The sequence below is a fragment of the Haemaphysalis longicornis genome, unplaced genomic scaffold, assembly GCF_048455015.1.
Source record: "Haemaphysalis longicornis isolate Haplotype H1 unplaced genomic scaffold, Haemaphysalis longicornis Haplotype H1 scaffold_13, whole genome shotgun sequence".
NCBI lineage: Eukaryota > Metazoa > Arthropoda > Arachnida > Ixodida > Ixodidae > Haemaphysalis > Haemaphysalis longicornis.
The window spans coordinates 5,827,314-5,853,377 of NW_027526233.1; the positions used below are offsets into that span (position 1 = coordinate 5,827,314).

Sequence of the window (26,064 nt, forward strand, 5' to 3'; positions counted from 1 at the left end):
TGCCGGTAAACATTCCAGGTTCTCGAGGGTGAGACACGATGATGGGGGGAATGGCAGCGCCTGAAGGAGGGTCGGTGCTGTTAGGCATCCTGGATGGCGGAATTTGACGACCGCTTCGGAGTTCCGTGGTAAATGGGAAAAGCCCGCAACCTCCACCAAGATGTTACGAGGCAGAAGCACGCAAATGCAGTGTATTGATTGAAATTACAATGCTTAGCAATGCCAGCGGGAAAGTACACAGACCGGTAGCTGGAAGCCCTTCTTCCTCTTCTAAAGTTCAGCCCAAACGGCACATAGCCGTAGCTACCCTCATCGTCTTCTTCCAACTGTTCCGTGACAATATCAATGGGGCATTCTACATTGATAATGCCACGGGGAAAACTTGTAGACGACGTACGATGTTGTTATGAGGGATTGCTGCACAATCAAAAACAGGACGTTTGGCGACGGGTGTTGGTAGAGGAAGACGACGAGGTCTTTTATGGGTCATTCTGAATATTAGCGGCAGCCCAGCCTTTCCTCCTGTGAATAGCGTAAATACTTTATATACATTTTTCTCTACCGCATCCTCGCCTCGTAACATCCTGTGGTGGAGCTGCGGGGCCTTCTGCTAAGACGGAGCTGCGTAGCGGACGCCACGTCCGGCATACTTCCCTTTGAACGGATCACTCGGTGAAAGCCCTACCATGACTGCAATATTCTTGCATGACAAAACATCTAACGCCTCCTTTATTCTTACATGGCCGTTAAGACTGCTTTGAATTAGTTGAAATAATAAATTCTTCAGTCTAGCAGCCCATAAATGGGTTATCGTGAAAGGTAATTTGTTTGATATGAATGAAACACCTCCCTGAAAACAGGAACGGTTATTGCCCTTTCACCCCGAACAGTTTCAAGGGATGCGAACTCCACTATCACAGAACTTTTTTCTTTGTAGTCCCCTGTAATCGCATGCGACAAGTATGCTATTGGCTATGGTAAATAAAATAACTCGTTTGGTAGCAGTAAAACCAACAGAATGTACTTCTGCCTGCAAAATATTGTCCACTCTCATCCCCCCAGCAAGCTAATCGTGATCCCTACATTTATGATGATGATAATGATTTTCTATATTGTTTCATAATGACTGATAGTGATGTCAGGGTTGGGGAAAGTGGGTACTCCTGCCCAGCCGCCCTTTTTAGATGCGGAGCTTCTCATGCTCGGGGCTGTGTCCCTCCCTCTCTTGTCGTCGTTGTCCGCCATCCGTACACCCACTGCGCATGCCTGGCCATGCACCGCTGATGATGATTGTGGCAGGATGCCCCTAGGGATTGGCCAACCAAAGAATCCATCACGAGATAGCTTCGCGTTCAACCACCGTCGTCATCTTCCCGTAAGGGAACTCTGAGTACCACACCCCCACTGGGCATGCCTGGCCAGGCACCGCTGGTGATGATTGTGGCAGGATGCCCTTAGGAATTGTCCAACCAAAGAATCCATCATAAGATAGCTTCGCGTTCAACCACCGTTGCCATCTTCCCGTAGGAGAACCCTGAGTAGCATGCGAGGTATTCCTGCTCTCCTCTCCGGCATTCCTCCTCTCCTCTCCGAAGCTCCTCTCCTCTCCGGGATTGCGCAACGAATGGCAACACCTGCGGCTCTGCGTGCGATAATGCGAAGCACCTTAGCGTTAGAGACGCGACGGTAGCCGCTGCATACTCCACTGGGGGCGCAACTGTAGCTCCGCAGTATAAATGACGCGCGCGCGCTCCGCTCCCCTCATTCTCCTCCCGCAACGCCGCGATCGAACTGAAAACTAATGGGAACTCGAGTCGACCCAATAGCTGCTTCGCATACTACTCAGGGTTCCCCTACGAGAAGATGGTGACAGGTATGCGATCAAATGTGCGAAGAAAGGCATCACTGGCATCGCCAAGAAATATAAATCTCCGGACAACTTATATCTTCCCGTAGGGGAACCCTGAGTAGTATGCGGACCAGGTCGACTCAAGTTCACATTAGTTTCTTCCCGCCCTTCAGTGGGCACGGGGTGGCAGCAGTGAATGGGCGTCAAAAACCCATTCGGCGTTTTCGTTCAGTTGGCTGGAGTTTGAACACGCGCCCTTATGCCGGCGTTGACGCATGGCCGGAGCCGGGTACTGTTGACGTGTTCCCGTTGCTGGAGGCGAAAGCCGTCCGCCCAGCGCCATGTGATCTGCGACCTGACACGTCTCCGCAAGGGGACATGGCCCAAGCTCGCCTACGATTACCTCGCCTACGATTACCTACATACCCAGCCGTTGCAATTCTCCGACCTTCAGTGGCCGTGGGATGGCAGCAGTGACAATGGTCGTTAAACACCACTTCTCCTTTTTTCTTCAAGTATTTTTTTACGCCAAATGTTCGAACAGTTTGTGTCGGCTGCAATTCCCGTGCTCAAAAGTTTTTGTATTGATTTTTGTATCTTTGTAACAGCCTCCACCTGGAGAGGGTGTTGAACGTAACCTTGGTCCCACAAAATTCCATCCCACAGTCGTTATTAATCGAGTTTTTTCAGCAATCATTCGCGTCAGTATGCCCCTGGATGAGCGGAACGGCGTAATTTCTTTCCGCCGTTCTTTGAGAGCAAGGTGCCAGCTTACATCGCGTCTCGCCGCTCTAGGAGAAAAAGTGAACTGCTTTGACTAACTCCAGGATAAAGCGAATTTATATGAAATGGCTACGAGTGCTCCAAGTAACGGAAGTACCACTCTGCAGTCACCTCTGGATTACTATAAAGATAAGGTTCGAAGAGCCAGCGAAACATTTTACGTAATGTGCGGCTGTTCTGATGTGGCAAGGGCTGAAGGAAAAAAAATTCGTCCGGTTTTTTGAAGTGCAATTGGCACAATAACGCATTAGACGTGCACGAAAATTAGGAGTCTTTGTGTAAAATAAGTGCAGACAACAGTCACTGTGCAACCTGCTTCTCTGAAAACTAAACACTCCATTTTCCCACGAAATACAAGTAGCGTGGAACGAACAGTTGAGGTGCCGATTGCTTTTGCACGGCAGTGCGCACAAAACAAAAAACTTGCAAAAACTAGCTGTGTACCAGCCAGCCATTTTTTTTTGTGGCGTACAAAAGGTTAGCTACGACCACTATTTTCAGCCGTTAGACTCTGTAACAGCTGTGGCCGAGCGGAGCTTATAACAAACAAAGAAGGCTTATCAGCGGCCGTACACAAAAATTATATCCAGTTCCACGCCTGTGACATCTGCAGAAACAGTGGAGCACACTTCAGCACGCTGGCGGCCACCTCCCGGAAAGGCGGGGGTCACTCACAACGCCAATCGCCGCGGTATGCATGTACTCGAAGTTAACCCACGGAGGGCTGCTAGTTTGTGCCGCGGCGCACGAGCGGAATTTGCGCAATGGACGACCATCGCATCGTCTTGGGGGCACTTCTAGGCCCGCCGTACGAGTCCGAAGGGGGCGGGCCGGCGGTGGCCGCGTACGACTGAGGAGTACGGTTTCTGTACGGCAACTTTCGTTTGGCAACGGCACGGCAATTTGGCGGCTTCGGTACACCGGCGGCCCCCTACCGCGGCGGCGGTCGCTCACAACGCCACTGGCCACAGACGTGAGCGGTTGAAAAAAAAAATCATTAGAAAAAAAAACAGGTTTCTTGCGTTTTTTCAACCAAAGCAACGTTGAAAAAACGCAGAGCTTCCCCAGGGAAATTTGTTGCGATGCGACCAATCTGCAGTGAAGTAACCGCTTTCTGAAATCAATGAAGTCGCGCGCATATTTTGAGAGCGGAAGCTCTGCTGGGACCTTTGCGGTGCAGCAGGAAACAGTTATATTAATTTCTGTGTAAACGGAAAAATTCAACGGGCACTTAAGCCTCTTTTCAGTGATTTGAAGGCGAAACCCAGCGACTACTGAAGACTTTTTCACTGCTGCATCGCTGCGGCTGTCACTAACAGGCGAGGCATTTCCCTCCAATCCAACGTCTGGAGCACAAAGGGTGGCGAACTATTCCTTGTTCACGCCTGCCTAGCAGATGAAATCGTACCGATAGGAACGGGGCTGTGAGCACAATTTATAGTGGTAAAATTTTACATAGTATAAAAACTACAATTTATGTTGGTGCGACGGGGGAAATCGTTCATTCGGTGGCGTTCTAAATGGCAGTTTCAAATGAATTTCTTTCACCGTTATGGCTGTGACGGAACTAGACTCGTTCTTGGGTGCATTTGCATGTCCCAAGGTGAAGTTTATGTTTGTGCCTGTTATTTGCCCCAAATTTATTTCTGCCTTCTCATCGAAATTTTCCGATTTTAAATAAGTTACATGGAAGATTTCCTGCACCACGTTTTTCGTTTTAGGATACCTCAATTTGCCTGATATCTCCAGGTGTGTGCATTGTAAAGCTTTATGACAGTAAACACGGGAGCTCGCCTTTACTGCAGAGCACTCTGGTGGGAGGCTGGTGTGCTTTCCCAGTTAGTATGTCTAGCGGACACACTGCCTGAAAAAAACTGCAAGATGACGCGACAATCTGCAGTGGTAGTTTCGTCGCGGCATATGGTAATAGCAGTGCGTGGAAACGGTTGAAGGTTGTAACTGTTTTTCGCTGCTTGGTTAAAGAGCCTGATCTCTTTTGGTTTGTCTCAGTTTGTCTTGGCCAAAGCATATCAATTCTATCTCAAACAAGGCACTGAAAAACATTGGCTACATTCGACGCACGCTGGCTGAACCACCTAGAGAAACAAAGCTGATTGCTTACAAGTGGCTAATACGCTCCATGCCCGAATGCGCTTCGCCACTTTGGAACTCGTATAGGTACCGGGCAGCTGGACGGGTGGCGCCACCACGCGGAACTCCCCTCGTTAGTGGTATGAGCCGGCGCATTGTACTACGCAGCCTCCCCTTGTTTTTGCCGTGTTCGCTTCGGTGCATTGAATGCATGGAGGAAGAAAAATGTTAGGAGGTAGCATGACGTCAGGTGGCTCAGCTTTGGCAAGCGAACCTCCTCTGACGCCGCATTCCCCTCTTCTCGGGCTCCTCCCGCGCAATGCATTATGTAAAATGCACCACTCTCAGGCCCGCGGTAGCATTTAGTGGCTCTGGCTGGCTGCCGGTGGAGGTGGAGGCGAGTGGCGTTGCCGAAGGCGCCGTACGAGATTTTTCGCCAGCGTTGCGCTCCCACCCTCGTATCGTGGAAGTACTGTCGCTGTTCAAAGCGACACGAGACGTACATCCCATGCTCAGGAAGCACCTTCACGAGCTGCGAGCCGAGCTTGACGCTTACCGCTGGAACCACGACCGGCTTTGCTCGAACGCGCCGCTTTAAACATTCACAAGCACGGAGCGGCCTACGGGTGCGTGGTGTTTGCCAGGTGTGCTTTGACGATTGCGTTTGGAATTCTGCTGGGAGTCATCTCCACTTCTGCACGGCGGCGGAAGACAACACTTCGACTGCTGCGTGACCTTCGACGGATCCGAAAGCCCAATAAATAAAGGTGATTTCTGTCTCTCCCGTCCGACCACTTTGCCTGCACGATCTGTCTACGAAGACTATCGTCTTTTGACGACATTTGCAACGAAAGGAGGAGATACGAGGCCAATTTTTTTTATGACTAGGCTTCCTGATAGTCATATGACGCTCCCTCGTAAACTATTCTTTCCTCCATGATTGAATGCTTTGCTAGTATTGTGAGCGGATATGTGCGGTGAAACGAAGCCTAGACAGATGTGTTGGGTTTTTAGATGCAATAACGGCTGCGCAAACTTGTCCGACGCTTCTAAATTTGGGTATGGGCTACAATGACATGAGCGCTTATTGCAGAGATCTACGCTTGGCTCCACCCGTCCTGAGTAGGAATAAAACTACTATTTCTTTTCTTCTTTTTGCACTAGCATTTCTTCTTACATGCACTAGCGGCTACGTAAACTTTTTTGACGCTTCTAAGTTTGGGAATGGGCTACGTTGACATGAGCGCTTTATGCAGGGCTCTGCGCGTGGCTCCGCGCGATCTGAGTAGGAATAAAACTATTAATATTAGTATTAGAAGTGTGCAGCAAAATCTGTAGCTGAGCATGATTTGCTTGTCGGCGGCTGTCTTGTGGGTGCGCTTGGCCATCGACGTCCTGCGGGCGGGTCGCTTCGGCAAAGGTGTACTAGCGTCATTTCCGTGATGGATATGACATCAGGGAAATTTTGGAATATCGCGCCGTAAAACACTTTCGTGTTAAAATATTAAACCCGAAAACGAACCCCAAGAATGACGTACTTGCTTCCCCGTAAGAAGACACTGTGTGCAGGGGTGCACCCCTTACAGGCCGCTTGCTTCGTTACAGTGGCGTCACTTCCATGACGGATATGGCGTCAGCAAAATCTTCGTGTATCCGGGAAAAAAAGCACTTTCGTGTTAAAAACAGCGTGGGAAGCACGGAGCATGGCGAGAAATCGGGAGGGAAATTCGCTGCCTGCCGAGGGCATTGTTCACGTTGCGCACCTTCCTGGATTACGATATATTTCGCTAGATGGCGCGGAGCATCCCCCCACGTATCATCATCATAGGACGCTCCGGAGCGGCCACGCCTTGCAGCGATGTCTTCGTAGCAACACCGGCGCTCTCGTGACCTCAACGGCTCTTCAACGTGCAGATGGTGGAGTGTTGGAATGTGGTTTGAATTGGTATATCGAAGAATAAACGCAAGATGTCGGCCAGGATCCACTTTCGCGATCGTAATATACAATTTTTGGTACAAATCTGATCGTTTGAAGCGCATTAAGTGCATTGTTTCTAAGGAACGTCGGCTGGGACTAAAAAGAAAAACGTATTAGTCCTAAAAACGTAGTAGACCAAATTGTGTCAACGAGATTCCACTGTACACCCTTTTCTGTAATACCGGGTCTGAGTAACCAAACATGAATTTATGTCGTTGTACCTAATAAAAATACTACCAGACCGAAACCGTTCAAATTAGGGATTACACACGAGCTCATTACGCTGCAATACATAGGGGACTGAAATATTCCACGAAGAATTTCAAATTTCCATCACCATTCATTTTACATAGCTGTTGTAACTGTTAAAAAACTAAAGTGAACATGTGACAAACCTCTTTTATACCAGTGCATGAAATAACCAATCCTGCTCAGTCAGCGTGGTTGACGCCGACCTTGAAATGGCTAAGCAATAAAATCTATCGCCTTTTATACAAACCCAAGCTTCCGGAGAGAGCTGGCCGATGGGCAGCGTACAATGATACGGTCGGCGAATATACGCACGCACTGGCCAAGGCGAAGCGTTCTGAATTAAAACACCCGCTTCGCTGTATGCTTACAGGTGTAGCGGGAAGATATCCCCTGACAGAAATTAGCCGTGAAGCGGCACCTTAGTGGTCTGGATGCGGCCGAGCAGGGATTAACACGACGACAGTAGGTGTCTGCCCGGTACAAATAGCAGTCATTAGGCTCTGCAGCTTTGATAACCGTCAGGACTCCCAGATGGCACTACATACTCAGCCACGGTCCATCGTCTGCCGTTGCTTTGTTTTCGACTGTATTTGCACCTGGCTTGTTTTTGTTACTGTAGAAAGTAATCGTTTCGTAAAAATGGTGTATGCTCGACAAACAGGGTCACGTTTGAAAACGTCGCTTACTCCAATCGGCCAGCGTCATGTAAGACAACTCCAAAGCGGCGGACTGCTGTGAAACTAAGACAAGCATAGTGCTCGCAGTACCAACAGAAGTGCGCATCGGTACTCCTATGTTTAAGTGTGTTGTCGTAACCTTCGTTGTTTACCGCGCCATTCTTATTGCTGTAAAATGAATATGCATTGCAATTAAGCGCAAATAGCTCGTTCGACAAACTTAAAAGCCCTGTCTTATGTGCGTTTGCTTTTGCTGGCGTCAGACAATCGCACATCTGGGTACATATGGCATCACAGGTTCTGTTGCGGGAAATGACCTAGTGGGTCGCACGGGCATTGCCTTTTTCCCTTATTATATGGCTATTTGAGCGTACCCTCCGTTAAGAGTGGTGTCAGTATGATTCTAACGAGGCAATATTTCGAATGAACCAAACTTGTTTTGTGTCTGCATAGTCCCTTCAAAGAACCCAGCAGGGAGACCAGGCCGTTGGACTCCCAGGCTGAAAAAGTACACATTTTCTGTGGTCCACAAGTCTGGGCGGCTGCTGCTGGGTGCTAACTGCTTGTCCCGTCATCCTGTTAATACCCCCGATGAAGAGGAGCATAGCGACCACGTCTGCTTTATAACCAGCCTGTTTTCTGAACAACAGCGGTATGCCTGCTTGCGGCGCATCCCTGACCGCATCAGCTCTCTTCACCCAGATGCTCCACATCCCATGTTTATACTGAAATAGGAACCGTTACCACATCGACGTCTTCACTCGAATGGCTCAGAGCTCTTTCACGTCGTTCCGGAGCACTTGCGCTCGGAAGTGCTCCACCAACTTCATGATGAGCCCACTGCCGGTCATCTAGGCATTGCACAAATCTAGGAACACCTTCGACACCAGTTGTTCTGGCCTAGTATATAGAGGTCTGTCAAGCGTTCTATCAACAAGCATTGTTGCTAGTACTAGCATTGCTGCTAAGGGCTCAGAGGAAATTTTCACTCTTGTACCGACCAATGTTTTCAGGTAAATAAAAATGAGAAAAGAGAATGAGAACTCCTGTAATCTGTGCCAACGACAGAAGACACCTACAATGCCCCAGTTTGTCTCTTGCGGCCGATCGGCGTCGCAACCGATGCGTTTAATCGCGTCGCCCTCAATTTTCTGTGTACCATATGGCGACTGCCTTTCCCAGCTTGTGGATCATCCCTGGATCGAATAGTAATACAATCGGTGGGAGCTGCCAAATTTATAACAGCTTTGAAGTCTTCCGTAGGTGATGATGATCTTAATCCTAAATTTCTAAGAATGCTGCAATCCTGTCTACGATTTTTCCAGTTTCTGGCCACTTCCATCCGGCCGCAGGATTAAAAGGTGGGGAAGGTGGACCCTATGCATCAGACACTTAACATTTATTACACAATTAAGACACCAATTTCGCTCGCCGTCGTGCTATGGAAAGTCGTTCTTCACATTATCTTGGTATTTGTTACTTATCGATAAGAAAAAAAAGACATCTGGCCTGAGGTTCCTGTCTCCACTAGTGACCCGTTTAGCACCATCAGTGGTTGTGTCCTCAATGACTGCCTATTATATTTATTTGGCCGAAACTTTCGACACCGTTCGCCATTATTTACTACACTTTAAGATAAAATCGGTTAATTCAGATTTCAATATGGAAAAATGGTTGGAGTGATCTTCGTTTATATTTAACTCCAAAAGATTTTATTTGTTAAGTTGTTCTTAAGACGGGGACAGGAAAAAGGGGAAAAAAGTAAGTGCATGCACAGCAGGTCAACTGGTAGTGTCAAATGTCCGGGCATGGTACGGTTTAAGGCGCACCACGTGGACGACTTCAGCATGTGGCCGCCGTCGAGGGGAAATAGGTGCCTCGCTCTATGGTAGAACCTCGTAGTTGACGCCTGACACACGGCGAATAACTTTATAGGGCCCGAAGCAGCGCCGAAGTAGCTTCTCTGAAAGCCCGCGGCGGCGAATAGGCGTCTATACCCAAACGAGATCGTCGGGTCGGTATTCCACGAGTCGTCGTGGCAAGTTGTATTGTCGAGCGTCCGTTTCCTGTTGCTTGCGAACGCGGAATCTAGCGAGCTGACGGGCCTCTTCCGCTCGCTGCTTGATTTCGTCAATTTCGGTGCCGGTTATCATGCCGTTGTCGACAGGGAGCATTGCGTCGAGGGTTTTCGTGACTGGGCGGCCAAACACAAGCTCAAACGGCGTAAATCGCGTCGTTTCCTGCACAGCTGTATTATAAGCGAATGTCGCATACGGGAGAATTTCAATCCATGTCTTGAGATTCAGGTCCACATACATAGACAACATGCCAGCTAAGGTTCGGTTAAGACGCTCTGTAAGGCCATTTGTTTGGGGGTGATAGGCGGTCGTCTTGTGGTGAGTAGTGTGCGTAAGGCGTAACACTTCTTGCAGGAAGTCGGCTGTGAAAGAGGTGCCTCTGTCGGTGAATACGATGGTAGGCTTGCCATGTCGGAGGACGATGTTGCTCAGGAAAAAATTAGCGACCTCTGCAGCGGTTCCATGGGGAAGGGCCTTTGTCTCGGCGTAGCGCGTTAAGTAGTCCGTGGCCACGATTACGCACTTATTCCCCGAGGCTGACGTCGGGAAGGGGCCAACTATATCCATTCCGATTTGCCAAAACGGCGCGTCGGGGAGGGGGGCGGGGGGAGTCTAGCGGATGGAGTAGGCCTGCTGGTTTTGCCGGAGGGGACTTCCGGCGCTGGCAATCACGGCATGTTCTTACGTACTGTTTGACCGATACCAACAGTTTTGGCCAGTAGTACTTCCTGCGAATTCGGGCAAACGTGCGGCTGACGGCTAAGTGCCCGGCCGTAGGTTCGTCATGGCATGCTTGCAAAATTTCCCTACGTAGTGCTGATGGTACAGACGAGCAGGAATTTCTCGTTACTGCCGTCGTAACTCCATTTATAGAGCACGTTGTCACGTAGACAGTACGAAGCTATTCCCCTACGGAAGGCGCGGGGCGGCACAAAGGTGTTATCTCGCAGGTATTCGATAAGCGGTCGCAGCTCCGCGTCGGCCAGCTGGCAGTCAGCCATATCCGTGTTGTGGTCCTCGTCCCCTTCGGACAAACCCGCGGAAGCTGGTGCCCGTGACAAACAGTCAGCATCGCTGTGCTTGCTTCCGGACTTGTATACGACCGTGACGTCATACTCTGCAGCCTTAAACTCCAACGAGCTAGTCGCCCCGATGGGTCCTTCAAGCTCGCGAGCCAGCAGAGGGCATGGTGGTCGCTCACTGCTTTGAATGGCCTGCCGTACAAATATGGACGAAATTTGCTTATTGCCCAGATGACGGCGAGGCATTCCTTCTCGGTCGCCGAATAATTTGTTTCCGCTTTGGAAAGGGCGCGACTCGCATAAGCTATAACTTTTTCTACGCCAGCTTGCCACTGGACAAGGATAGCACCGATTCCCACGTTGCTGGCCTCTGTACGAATTTCCGTATCGGCGGCATCATCGAAGTGGGCTAAAACGGGCGCACTTTGAAGGCGGCTACGCAGCGTGTCAAATGCCTCCTGCTGGCCGTTCCTCCAGAGAAATGGAACGTCATATTTTGTAAGTCGCGTGAGGGGTTCCGCAATTATCGAGAAGCCTTCCACAAAGCGCCTGTAGTAGGCACAACGTCCCAAGAAACGTCGCACGGCCTCCTTATCGGTAGGTCGAGGAAAAGAAGCGACGGCAGTCGTCTTCTCGGTGTCCGGCCGAACGCCGGCCGCACTTAAAACATGGTCCCGAAATTTAAGCTCCTCGAAGCCCAGGTGACACTTCTCAGGCTTGATAGTTAATGGCCCCCAGAACACGTCTCAGCCGTGACAGGTGTTCTTCAAACGAGCTAGAGAAGACAACGACGTCGTCGAGGTATACCAGACACGTCTGCCATTTTAGCCCAGCGAGAACGGTATCCATCATGCGCTGGAACGTAGCCGGCGTAGAGCATACACTCTAAAAAAAAAGAGAGTCCAAAGGGAGTCGTCGCTGCAATGACTCCCTTAGACTCTACTAAGACTCTCATTTACGCTCCACGACCCTCTTGAAAACAGGGAGGGGTCACGGGACTCTTGCACTTTGCAATGGGAGTCACGGGTCAACAGCATTTTTAGCATATATTTATTGACTGATTGAATTTCCACAGTGATACTTAGGTTTGTTGCTACCGTATTGCAAGATTTAGTGGCGCAGATACAAAAACATGAAAAGTAAGGGCACACAGGTGTGTGTCCCGTGACTTTGTCCGCTTCTGCGCAAACGGTACAAAATTTGATTTTCTAGGACTGTAAAGCATAAAAAATCTAACGCTGTTTATGGAACACACAAGGTTGAAACGCCAAGCTTTCTACGATACAAACGCAAAGTCCACAATGCAAATTGCTGAGCTAAGCTAATGGGGTGATTATGATTTTTAGAGTGTAATTGGGTCATCTGAATATGCTGCTTCGGTTAGCTCAGTGTTGTCATTGATTTGGACTTTGGCGGATAGGAGTGTGGACTTTTCATTTGTATCGGAGAAAGCTTCGCCTTTTTCATCCTGCTCCTCTTCGTCTTCTTATTATTCTTTTTCAATATGTGCCCTCCAAATTTGTAAAGTTGGCTTTCCTACTTCGCGTTTTATCAACGACACCACAATTTGCCCTCCCATTGTTTAAAGTTGGCTTTCCTGCGCTGAGTTTATCATCATCATCACCACCGTAAGCCCTCCCATTTGATAAAGCTGGCTTTCCTGCAGTGCGTACAGCCGTAAAAGCGCCATGAGTGGGCATAGAGAGGTTCACTTTAACAATATTTTTGAATATGTCGTATCAGAAAGCAATCATCTACAATACATACCATACCTGTGGTAGCCAAATTATTTTGTTCTTACAATTGTCGGTAACTATGGGCGAATGGAAATGCTAAAGTGCGCAAAGACTAGCAAATATTTTAACATTGCATAGAAACCGCATGTAACAATAACACAATTACTTAATATATACGAATTAAAGTCTTTACTGCAATGCTGTTCAAAGTTGATGAAATAAGCAGAAAGTATGACTGACATTGCTTCTGTATATGATTTAAATGGGTTGTCTATTTTTTACGTTAAAAACATTGCCAACTGTGCACCGGATAACACGAATAAAACTATGCTTCGTAATATATATTGCTACGCAACTAAATGGCCTTCTCAGGAACCCTACAAAATAGGCGGGAGAATATCAGGACGTGTGGCGTGTACGTAACTAGCTTTTGCGCCACAATTCTGCCGCTCTACAATTCAGCCTCTCTATGCACGATGTTGCGTGCCTGCTTTCTTGCAAAGCTTCGTTGTCGTGCAACAAAGCCTACTTTACTGCAGATGTTATTCTCATTCGCGTTTTACCAATTAAGCAGTATGTTCACTGCTTCATGTGCCACTAGTAATTTTGTACATTAAGTACATATCGATGTAAGGCATCGCACTTGCGCGCGTACAGAGCTCTGGGTTCAGATGTCGTGTAAACTTACACCAAGCTGCCCGACCAAAAAGCAGAATTCAAGTGTTAGTCATTCAAATCCTTACTTGTAGTTGCTTTTATTCAATAAAAACTACTTCATATTGCGACAATCTTTTTATTTAAATGATTAATGCATGTTGCTCACAATTATTATATATTTGAACCTGTGTGCGGGCGTCGCCTCTTTCAGTGCGTTTAAAAAAGCCGCCAAGTAGTCACGTGACTGATTTGCGTTCGTTTTATAAAAACTTCTGTACATTACGTAAAACGTACATATATAAAAAGTTCCTGCCAGAACCAGATTTCTTTTGTCTAGCGTTTGCTTTAAAACTCAATAACAAGAATACAAATGCAAATATTTTAGACAACGCGAATCAATAGAATCCACTGCGAGCCAAGTAGAGCATAGAGTAAGCCAGTGAGTGGCGCGAAGGCAGCGGGGCGAGTTGACGCATTTTTGTCGAATTCGCGTATCAAAACCGCTGCGGGATGGAAACGGCGTGACACCGGTATGAAATTTGCTGCGCGGAATTCATTGCGCACCGCCTGAAGTCGTCTACTACAGTTCTTCAGTTCGGCAAGTCGACGGCGTGCTACGGTTGAATGCGAAGCCGGAACAAAGGCTGTGTCATCGTGTTTTTTCACGTGAGTACTGTCCCTACTAATAATACCAAGTGAAATAGTTGTCTCGGTTAGCTTTCCGGACACAGGCCGAAAAAGTTGCATATGCTGTGCTTGTTTGCTTGCTGCCTGGCGCCTCGTAAGCATTGTGAAATCTCTCCTTCGCCCCCTCCTCCCTATTTGAGACTGTTCTAAGCTATCGCGCTCGCGAGACCGGCTGCCGCCGCCGCGACCGCCCTTCCTCGCGGCTGCTCGCGGTCTGCGGGCCGCGATATGCGTCGTGAAACTGCCGTACTCCCTGTTCTGTGGCCGTACTCGCTCGCCAACGCGCCCCTACAGCGTACGCGTTGACCGTGTGCTGGCGGCGTTGTCGGGAAAAAAAAGTTGGCAAGAGGTGAGGACGCAGGAAATGTAGTTAAACAGATGAGAATTTGCAATGTGCAAGGGGGAGAAAATAGTATGCAAATGCAGGACACGGAGAGAGAGTTCGGGCCGCGCGCCAGCCAGCGAGCGAGTACGGCAGTTCCACAACGCCTGACGTTGCCAAGCTTCACGAGCTAATGACGAAGCCCGTCTTTGAGTTCACGTAGAGTTCACAGGGGCACATAATTCATATACGTGGAAATTGGAGGTGAAAGGCGGACATGTGGCCTCGCAGGGAATTAAGTCTCGGGGTGTGTGTGTGGGGAGGAGGGGTATTTTACAGCGCCTACGAGGCGCCTGTTCTAACTTGTTCATGCCGTCCGTATTCTTCAGCACACCCTCCTTTTGCCCTCGTCCATTAGCCCACGTCAAGCTTGTCTCTAGCTCTACTGTTGTGTTCGCTGTCTAACGGCTGCTTTTTGCACCGTCGGTCGCAGAAAATCATTTGACTGTTGGGCGGAGCGGTACAATTCTGTCATACACGGCGCTAGTTTGCAATGGCAGGCTATTCAAAAGTGTGTCAAGTGTTCCCTTTTTATTCTGTAGTTTTCTTCTTTGACGTTTCGTGAAATAACAAACCGAACTACAAAAAAAAACAGTACATGGGGGGGTGTAAATCGTTTTGAACCCTTTGGTGCAGCGTCATTTTTAACACTGGTCTGCCCGTATAGGCAAACTTGTTGGGACCGTTTAGTGTCCTTTTTATGGGGAAAAGCCATTATGAATGGCATATTGGCATGTATTGTCACGTTCGCGCGATATTTGCAGGTAAAGAAAATAGGCCCCAATGCAAAATGAATCCTTTAATATAGGCATCAAAAGAAGCCTGGAGCATGCTAAATATTCTTTTGAAGGTAGGTTGTGCTTTTTATGATCACATAGACGGACACAAGAAAACTACGTACAATTTCACGAGTAGACGGCGCCATCTTCTCGTGAAAGCGGACGTTTTTCTTGTGCCCGTCTCTGTGATCGAAACAAGAGCAATTTTCCTTCAAAAGCTTACACCAATTAGCCCGACATAAAGCTGTGCAAAATATTACATGTCCTGATCACACACTCAGAGTGTACTTTCTGTATTTAGTGAGTTGCCTGTTTGCATCATTATTGTCTGCCAGACATGTTGTCACTTGGGCATTACTCCAGCGTGCAGACCAGTGTTGCACAAGTAGACATGCTTCAGCGCTCTTCCTGTCACCCTCATCTTTTGCGCAGTCTTTCAACTAGCCAGCAACCAAGTCTTCATCTTCCCTCTCGTTATATTTTGTATGTACTGTATTTCAGAGCCATAAACACATCAGCTTGTCTACATTAATTAAGGAGGAGGTGCTCAAGCAAGGAACAAGGTTCGGGTGGAGGCCGATCGCGGAACCAGAGGACTCTGAAGCTGGTGAGCTAACCAGGACTGGAGATGGGCCTGCGGATTCTGTGTACCAGAGGTTCCAGACGAGCGAGTTGGCTTGCAGACAACCGGGCTCGGTTCTACACCTGGCCGCGGTTGGTGGCCACGGCCCAGGATGGATCACCACACCTGCCACGCAGGGCGTGGTGCTGCCTGTGCTGCTTTGTCTGAGCAGTACATGCATTCGGGGGCCAATGCTCTGCTGCAACCTGGACCAACGATGACCCGCGGCACACATCGCTGAATGGGGCTTCTCATGTTGGTGAGAGCATTTCCGTTTTTCTCTTCGCTTGAACTGGATTTCGGGGGCTGCACGTTGACCCTTGTGTCCTTGTTTGGTGCTAAGTTTCCCTTTCACCGTTCGTCATTGTAACTCATTCTGTTCCCTTTCTCCCGAGTTCCGTGTGAACGTGTCACACTCCTGCAAGGCCAAGAGAATCTTCGCATCAACAATTAATTTTTCCCGAAAGGTTAGAGTGTCAAGCACCATACACTTGGCTGTTTGGCATGGAAAGACCCAGCATTTGACACATGTCATAACAGCAGGTAAAATCTTGCAGGGCTGCAGATTTTCATCGACATGGCTGTGTGAGGTTATGCGGGTTTGTAGTAGGTTTCAGGGGATATAAAATTTGCTTGTGCCAGCTTTGGACTGGCCCTTGAAACTTCGAATTGCTTGTGCGGTTGTCGTCTGTGTAAAATTGTCATTTGTTGCAACTGCTCCTGCCCTTACTTTTTGCCTTCACCTTTGGCTCTATCAGGTATGGCTGCTCTTAATCCTCAAGTCCTGTGGATGTCCATGCTCACGGGGTACTTTGCCTTTTTGGAGGTTTGTATTACACTTGTCTCTATCTTAGTTCTTTCAGTTCAGCTCGTAACCACCATTTGCTCTCCTAGAGATCGCATAAATATTGTTGATTTCAAATTAATTCCAAATAACGGTTAGCTACTGTTATTGCACGAAGGCATCTTTGGATGTTAAAATGCTGTGGAAATTGTTAAAAATTGAACCTTGGTGTCACTTTTTTTTTATTCCCAGAGAGGTTGTGTCAGTTTTGTGCTTTTTGTTTACGCACCAAAGGCTTCACATAAAAAAACCAAAGCTTCATAATACTAATGGGTCATTCCACGCGAAACGTTCTGGCCCAAAAATTGGCCACCGCCAATTCCGTTGAGAAAAGCAGGTGAAGGAATCCTGAAATACTATGAATACGTCGAAACCTTCATACAACAGCTGTAGAAACCCTAACCAGGATTTGAATATTCAGACAGATTTGATCAGTGGACAAAGCTTCCTCAAGGCAATATTACACTAAAATAATGCCGAGCACGGCAAACACTAGTTCGGAAAAGTTTTTTTTCCACCCTCCGGTTTTGTGAGCAATGTAACCAACATAAATGAAAACATGCAAACCAGTTATTCTCGATAGCACAAAGGCAAAGGAGACTGGGAGAGGGTAAAATAGGGGACAGAAGAAAAGGAGGGCTGGTCAGCCTTAAGAGCAGAAATTGACAAAGGGAGCAATAGAAGAATGGAAACTTGAAGGGAACAGTGCAACAACGCCTTCCCGGAGGGCTCAAATTGGTGCGAGGGGCCAAATATGGCCTACCGTCGAAACAAAATCTAAGTAAAATTATCAGGCTAGATAGAAGTTGTTCCAGACGGAGTTCACTATGTGCGGTGCGGCTTCTATCTTCACTTGCGGCAACTTTTGCTATGTATATTGCACATCTGATATGTTTAATCATTTTTGTGGGCCACAACACAGGAATAAGCAGTTTTCCTCCCTTCATTGACCAGGGCAGTAGTCTGATGTGAAGTGAAGTTTAGAAGCGAACACATGCCCAGAAAATGCTAGGAAAACACCTAAGAGGACGTGGTGGAGAAGCGCCACTCTAATGTAGCAGGGCCGGCAGAAGACTTTTGTCTGTCGACATTTTTTAGTGCTAGCCCACATTGCGTCTCTCATGCCAAAGCCTCAGTGAGAAATTTGAAAATATTACGTGTTGCTTGCGTATTTCTGACTAATGTATTTCCGGCTTGGAAGGGAACCGAGTGAGTACTGAAAAGCTAGTTCTTTCAAACTAAACAAAGCTGTATTCAGTCTTTATGGACCCTTTACTGCATGTGTTATTGCTTGCTTGCTGCAGAAACAGTGCTGACGTCATCTGTGTGTTTACAGCAATTCCGCGTTTTTCACAGACTTGTAATCCAGTTCCACTTCTAATACTGCTAAATGAAAGTAGTGCGGAAGTAGAGACCCTGATAATAAAGCAATTGTTAATACACCGTGAAAATATGAGGAACGTAGCAATTACCACATTGCATTTGTTAAGCTGGAGCCCTGTGGATATTTTTCCTTATGGCCTCCTCTATACTCTTTTGTTGGTCCCCCACATCTTATTAATTTCCATGTCAGTGATATGTATTTTTTTTTATCATTAGATGCAAGACGGGTGGATACACTGTCCTGCGGCCTGTTTTGCTGAATGAAAGTGGTGTCGAAGCCTTCAGAGAAGCACTGGTAAGTACAGCAGTAATTACTTTTAATGAAATCACTTCGCAGGAGCTTTGGAAAAACTGAGTGTTGCTTCTTTGTGTGGTTTTAGAATTTTTAGAAAAACGGTTGTGTCAGCGAAATTGCTTAAATTTCTTGGAATCGTTCCCAGTCTTCAAAAATCATCTATCGATTTCTCTATAATCTCGCTCCGAATAATCTTCCAAAAAAAAAAACCCGAAGAAGCAGACAAAAAAGGCATATTGTGAGCTACTAGCTACCAACCTTCAAAACAACTACCTGGTCTGATAACCACGCCACCACTGTGACACTGTGACACACCTCCTAAATTTCCCATACGGACCCTGGCATCAATGAATATCTTGATGTGTGGGTGGGTTTTGTATTTTTAAGCTATTTTGGCAGTGATAACGCTCGTTTCTCACGAAACGGTCTTCCAGATCGGCCTAGTCATGCTAATACTACAAGCAATTAGGTGAAAGCTCCCATATTCAACTCATAAAAAGCTCTCACACAGTTGCAATTTCAACAACTTCAGCCAACGTAGTCATGAATAAAATGAGCCACTAGAAAAACAGTTGTCTTTAGTAACAGTTTTCTAAGAAAAATAGCTTGGTTGAATTTGTGTCATGACAGCTGATTAAAGCTAGAGTTTAAAGGTAATTCTTTTTCTGTGAACGAAGCGATGCTTCCTACTACTAAAACCTGTCCCGAACATCAAAACGCTCGAGACGGCCCGAAAATCCAGAAGCTGCCGTATGCATTGCGATGCTCGCTAAGTACACTACTTCTGGCGTTGACGCTGATATCTGCTAAGAATAGACTTCGGAATATGGCACGCAGACAGGGCGGTAACTTTCTTTTTATCGCAGAAAGTCTACCAATTTTTGGGGTCTAACAAAACATTTTTGTGTAAACATATTGATTAGGCACATTCTGCATCAGCTCAAAATGCAGATTATTCGATGCCCTTTCCAACAAGAGCAGATTCGCAAATTAACAAAATCAGTTTTTGGCCAAACGTTGCAAAAATGGATAAGTTGTGTACATCAGTTCGCAAATAGTTTAAAAAGTTTGGAGTATAATTTTTGCCAAACATAAAAAACACATCTTGGAAAAAAGTTTAGTTGCCCAGTACAATTTGTAAGATATGAAAAACATGTTACCATGTGTGGTGCCCTCGTCCTGCAGTGAAGCCCTACCTCTGTTTCAGAATATGCAATTTCGGATAGTTTACTGAAAAAAATCGGGTGGTTTGGCATTATTAGAGGCACTATTTGTCCCCACATGATGTAGAAACATCTTGTCAATGGTTGACATCGCATTAATGGTAAGGTAAAAATTCGGAATAGGACAAAAACTGCTTGGGGCTGAAAACAAAACTCGTTCACTGTCAGTTTACTATCATGCACCTGTTGAAGCTTTCACTTGCTGGTTGTTATAATCTTCTGGCTCACTTTTCTAACCCTGCTTTCAGGAATGCGGTGCGATGCACTGGAGCAGTGCCCAGCTAGCTATCCCCGAGTAACTGTTGCGTGACAAATGAAAAAGGCGTTCAGCTCTATGAGCCTCCTGCATTGCACCTCCACCTAACATTTTAGAAAACAAACAATACCAAACTTGTGGCAGACTGTCAGAATGTGTAGTTCTACTGAGGAGCAACTCTAGACCTCCGAAAATATCCTCGTACAGAATCAAAACTGAAGCCAATTTTAAGCTCTCTCCTTGCCTTAACTGATGTCCGATGACTTGAGGTTATCAATTGACTTTCAACTGGAACTCTTATTGCACAAGTAAGGCATGGGTGAAGTGAAATCACAAACGGCATGCTTTTTTTGAGGAAAAGTAGTGGGCAACGAAGGCGTTAAGGCAAATCGGGTTGAAGTTCTCTGTCTAGTAGTGCCAAATATAAATTGCGCAATGCAGAAATGAAACAAATGAGAGGAAAAGGGCTGAAAATGCTAAGTGCACTTGTCAGACATGCGGAGACATCCACGAATACTTTGACTGAAAAAAAGCTACCCGTCCTCTAAACCAAAGCTCACTAGTGCATACCTGGTGTCATTTTCTGGTAGTTCTCACCTTTAAACGCAGTCGGATTGCAAAGCTGACGACATCATTTGATACTTGACTTCTGTGAGCCATTTGATCAAAAAATCTAATGGTAATGCAGCGTAACCACAAGTGACATCCTTTTTTGTATAGTGCAGCAGCCATGGCACCTATCGAAACAACACATGCTGCTCAACCCTCAAAAACACCGTCAGAAATTTCAGTGTAGCCACAGCAGGAAAATTAGAACTGATTCTAAAACTGCAGTGCCTAGACTAACCAGTGGGATGCGTTAGTTGCAAGAGAAATGACAACATGGATATCAGGAATATACAGCATTGATGATCGGTGATCGGTGCTTTATATTGCCGATTTTGTGATGTTGTAGTTGTTTCTCATGTACCACGGTGGTTAGTCTAGACACTACACGTTTAGGCAACCTTGAGATTTTTGGCAGTTTTTTGCAAGGTGAGGTGTGTATGTTTTCTCAGAAGGGAGCGTTGCTGCTGCGCTTGATAAAAAAGCATGCGACTCGTGGTCATGCTGCATTACCATGGAATTTTCTTGACCAAAAGTCTTCCAGCCAGCCAAATACCAAATCATTTTGCCAGTTTTGCAATCCGATGGCAGTGACAGGTGCTAATTACCTGGAAATGACACCAGCTTTCCTCTACTGAGCTTTGGTTCAAAGAAAGGGTCGTTTTATTTTGTGAAAGCTTATTTGTGAAGGTTCCCCGCATGTGTATCAAGTGGACCTGGCATTTTGAGCCACTTTCCAGCAGTTTTCATTCTGATTGATTGATTGCAGGGTTTAACGCGCCGACGCAACGCAGGCGATGAGGCGCGCCGTAGTGGAGGGCTGCGGATTAATTTTGACCACCTTGGGGATCTTTAACGTGCGCCGAAATCTCGTACACAGGGGCGTTTTTGCTTTTCGCCTCCATCAGAAAAGCGGCCGCCGCGGCCGCGAATCGAGCAGTTTTCATTCTGTTTGTGTGTTGCAAACCTAATATTTCGTGCTACTACGCAGTTACCCAACTTCAAGCCGATTTGCCATAGCACCCCCGTCGCCCTCTACTATTCCTCGAAAAAAGAACGCCTTTTGTGATATCGCTTCACTCATGCCCTACTTTTGCGATAACAGCTCCAGCTGAAACTCAAAAAATAACACCAAGTCATCGGATATCAGTTCAGACAAGTAGAGATTTCCAATCAGCCTTGAACACTGCCAGCTGTTCACTGGCCAGTTTTGTTAGTACGAGGCTATTTTTGGAGGTTAGTGTTGCTTCTTATTGCGACTGTCTATTCTGGCAGTCTCCAAAAGGTTTGATATGGTGCCTTTTTGAAAATGTTAGGCAGCACTCTTTTCGCCGTGCGAAAGCTTGCTGGGCACAATTCTAGTGCATCACAAGTTATTCCTGCAAGCAGGGCTACCATAGCGAGTCAGAAGATGACAATAAACTGCAAGTGGAAGTTCTGGTAGATAAGTGATGATCAGAATGTCAACAAAAATGCACCACTGAGATTGGTTTTAAATTCCAAGTGGATTTTTTGGCATCTCTTGCTTGCCGTGAATCTGGTGCTTGCTGTAGTCCTTAATAAGATGTTTTTACATCACGTAGGGACTAAGTTGGGCCCCTAATAATATCAAACCATTTCAGAGAACCATCCAAAATTGTGTATTTTGGAATGAATGTTCGGCTTCACCACGAGACGCGGGCACCATGCGTGCAAGCACCACGTGGGCACCACGGGGACAAATTAATTTTCACTAGTGAATTTTTTCTTGGACAGGATTTTTTAATGTAAACCTTCAAAATGCGTATTCTAAATTTTTTCCACTATTGGTGGTTTGTTATACACAACTTCTTTTTTTTTCCTTTTTCTTTACGGTGACAAAATTTTGATTTGGGTTTTTTTTTACGATCATTATTTATGCAAACATTACACAGCTGGTGCTAGCAAGGGCGTTGAATCATCCGCATTTTTGCCACTGCACTATGTGCCTAACCAACACATTGAGCAAAAAGAAATGTTTTCTTAGAGCCCTAAAAACTGGTCAATTTTCTGCGGTAACAAAAGAGTTGAAATCAACGCTGGTGTCAGCTTTACTGCATGACTCTGAATTTGTGCAGAGAAGCCCCTCTAGTGCATGAGAAGTTCGAGAACAAAAAATTGGACATCCAAAGTCAATAAATTGGGATAGGGAAACTAATTATTGTGGCATGTCCCATCAAGGCTGTAGTGTCAGCTTTACTGCATCGCTCACAACTCGTGCAGAAAAGCCCATCCAGGGAATTAGAAACTTTGGAAGAAGTTTTGTGCCAAATTTAATTATATGAGAAGTTAAAAAATCAGGGTACAGACACTAAACGCGTTGACAATAATTCAAATAGACAAGTGGTTTAAAATTTTTTCTTGTGGCCACTAAAAACATGAAGAAACCGAGGCACGTAACAAGGCAGTGGTGCCCTTTGTACTGACAACTTAGGTTTCTTTTCCATCAGTAATAACTGTGATCTAGATAACTACAACTGTAAGCATTATTTAGTGCTTCATGCTTTCACTTAAGCTAAAAACTGTTGAAGGAAAAAACGAAACGGGGTGCAGACATTGCATGCAGAGTAGAAAATATAGTCAGCGTATTGAATAACTTTAAAAAAGCGTCAAAGTTAATCAGTGAAGCGTAGATAGAAGGTTCAGGCAAATTGCTATCAAGCCTAAAAGCAAAAGAAAAGCGCAACAAGCAGCACACCCAGCGGTTTTTGCCCAGGGAATGGGGGAATCTATGATGTGTCGTTCCCATCTGGAAAGTCGATGTATCCAATTTGTCCCTTGGCGTTTTGCATGTACCCACTCATTGCGAATCACGCAAGTACAAGCCTTTCTTGGGCCAAGTTTGACTTCTGCAAAGAAGCTAAAGCACTGATTTGGGAGCTTTTAGATGTTTATTACATAACAAACAGGAGCACAGTGAACCTGTATTGCAATGAGCTTGAATATTGAGAAACTTCACTATGATTCCTTTGTTACCATTGTGCGGCCCACTATTAAAGGGTGTCATTTTAGACGATGCACTCAATAAACTTAGTTGCAAGCAAGTGCTTGTCCTATCATCTTCTTTGTCATGTGCTATGGAATCGACTTTTTAGAACTATGTACCAACTTGCCTCATGCTTTTTACTGAACAGTTTGAGTTAGACTTTGTACCCCTCCAGTGTTTTGCAGTGTGGAGCATGCCCTTTGTGCAGCAGGTGTCTCAGTTCACTTACTGCTTTGTTACTCGTGCTGCCTTTAAGCTTTACATAGATATTTTCATACCATCAAAAGGGGGGAGTAGCAGCCTTTTGCACTCATAAATTCTTAGTCCCTCCCTGGAGCTTTCAGATCCTCTTTATGGATGCAATAATTTTTGAAGCCTTTGCATTTCTGGGGTGTCCATATGTGACTTCAGACATTATACGTATGTTCCCTCATACAAAACATTTCATTACAAAAGCCAAATGGTGAAGCAAGGAAATGTAATGGCAAGAGGTGTGCTCCTCGCCCTCTCTTTTGTCAGGCACTGGGCAGTTAGCCTGTTGTTGATGATTTTACTGTGCTGGCTACAATTTCATTTTGCTTTTGTCTTATCGTTCAATTTCTTTTCATTGATATTTCTGGCAGGTCCGAGACAAGGCCTGGTCCGAGACGCCAGGACCCGAGGACACCTTACAACGCTTGTGCACGGTTTGTGAAGATTTCTGGATTGACTTCATGGACTTGTGTAAGAAGTCTGCCTTAGAAAAACAGCAACAAGGAAAGAAGCCTTTAAAAATTATTGCAATTTATTTCCACACCAGTTTAACCTTGCACCAGCAGGTATGCAAAGCTGGTTAACACAAAACTTGTTTTTGTGATTTAATATCATGCCTGTTAGTCTAGCAAACCTGCGTTGTGACAAGCCATAGCAAGCAGCAAAACATGCTTAGTGTATCTGTATTTTTAGGCTATTTGCTGGTTATTTTGTGGTTTAAAACAGATGTGACCCTAAGCTGGCTTTTCATTCAAATGTGTATTACTTTCGTCTTTAATAAAATAATTTTCAAATGCTTTTGGTTTGCTTTGCTATACTTGTATGAAACTGCTCATGAAGCTGCATGCATGTGCGCTAAAATTGCACTTGCACGTATACTGCAATGATTCCACCAGCAGTATTACTGACCATCTCTGGGAAGGTCACCCATACACTTCCACGACTCTGTCGCCATAAGCATCACGGGACTCTTTAAAAGGGGGCGTCCTCACAACTCTTGTTACAGGGTCGCGATGATCATCAGGCAGGGGTCCCGTGACTCTCTTTTTTCTTTCGTGGCAGTCAGTGCTGACTCTAAGGAGGTAGTCACCCATATTCTACTGTGACTACTGCGACGGGGTCCGTGTGACCCCCTTTCAATAAGAGTAGCGTGACTCTGCGAAAGGGGTCGATGAAGAGTCAAATCTGTGGCAAGTAAATACCCCCCAAAGAGGGTCACAGGGACTCCTTTTTTTCTTAGTGTGTAGGCCGAAAGGAAGCACCTTGAATTCATAGAGGCCGTCCGGTGTCACGAATGCCGTCTTCTTACGGTCCCGTTCATCAACTTCGATTTGCCAATATCCAGATTTCAGGCCTAAGGAAGAGAAAAATTTGGCGTCGCGCAGGCGGTCCAATGGGTCACCAATTCTTGGGAGTGGATAGACATCTCGTTTTGTCACGCTGTTCAATCTGCGGTAATCGACACAGAAACGGAGCGTGTTGTCCTTTTTCCGGACGAGCACGACGGGTGAGGCCCATGCACTTTTAGACGGCTGAATAACGTCATCATTCAGCATCTCCTTCACTGGTTTTTGAATTGCTTCACGCTCCGTTGGGGACACCCTGTATGGATGCTGATGAACAGGCCGGGCAGATTCGTCGGTTATGATGCGGTGTTTCGCCACGCGAGTCTGGCGAACCTTAGACGTCATGGCGAAGCAATCAGAAAAGAAAAACTCCCACCTCCCCTCGCGGAAACCCCTGTGTAGATGCGACGCATGGGGGGTTCCGTTGTTGTTTCCGTTAGGTTGATTCTCCCATCGCGTAAAACGTGCCGTGAACCCCCTGCCGCGGCTATGACGCAACGTTGCGCGGCTATGACGCAACACAATCCAACACAATCCACTTTAATCCAATCCAATCCAAATCCTATCCAATGCAATCCAAGCCAAGCCAAGCCAATCCAATCCAATTCAATCCAATCGAATCCAATCCAATGCCCCTCGCGATAGAGTGTTCGCTATCAGAGAGGAGAGGGGGTGAGCGGCGGAGAGCGGGGCTCGCGCGGCGAAAAGAATGGGGGAGGGGCGGACGACGACGCCGACGACGCCGGAGGGACAAGGCGAGTGGATGAGATGCAGTCGCATCTAAAATCGCGCACCAGACTCATCAAAGCATCCTTTTGAGTGGCTGAGAGGTTTGGGTTAATTTTGACCGGTAGCATGACGTCAGCTGTCACTGAATCCGGTGGCACCGTTCCCAGTGTAGCTAGATGCGTGACGTCGCGGCCTCTTCGATGAACGCGATAGTGGTGTTCTTCGCGAGATGTCGACGCTCATTACAGAAATTAGTGAGCACAACCGACGTGCACCCATTTTTCAGTTCGACAAGTCCCCTCGCTATGCAGATGCCCTTATCCAGGAGTAACCTCATGTTTCTTTTGGCTATTCCTTCACATCATGGAATGCGTCATTCTTTACCTTGACGAGCACGCTGGAGCGAGCGGGAAGCGTGACACTGTCTTCAACGATGCGTAAAGCCGTGTCGCATCGGTCTTCGATGGCACCTCCGATGGCTTGTTTTGTGGAGAAGCTGATCGTGAATTTCTCCAAGTCAATAACCGTGCCGT

The 26,064-nt window shown here is 46.6% G+C and overlaps 1 long non-coding RNA gene across 3 annotated transcripts; it reads left to right on the forward strand.

The window, feature by feature from the left end:
• Positions 1-13,564: 13,564 nt before the first annotated feature.
• On the forward strand, positions 13,565-24,194 carry LOC144164222 (uncharacterized). Of its 3 annotated transcripts, none has more exons than XR_013321102.1 (4): positions 13,565-13,789; positions 15,473-16,419; positions 18,037-18,115; positions 23,828-24,194. It is a non-coding gene; the product is annotated as an uncharacterized LOC144164222 (long non-coding RNA). The 3 variants fall into 3 exon arrangements; XR_013321103.1 differs by lacking the exon at positions 13,565-13,789 and having other exon boundaries at positions 13,854-15,852; positions 16,352-16,419; positions 23,828-24,190; XR_013321101.1 differs by lacking the exon at positions 13,565-13,789 and having other exon boundaries at positions 13,854-16,419; positions 23,828-24,187.
• Positions 24,195-26,064: the final 1,870 nt, after the last annotated feature.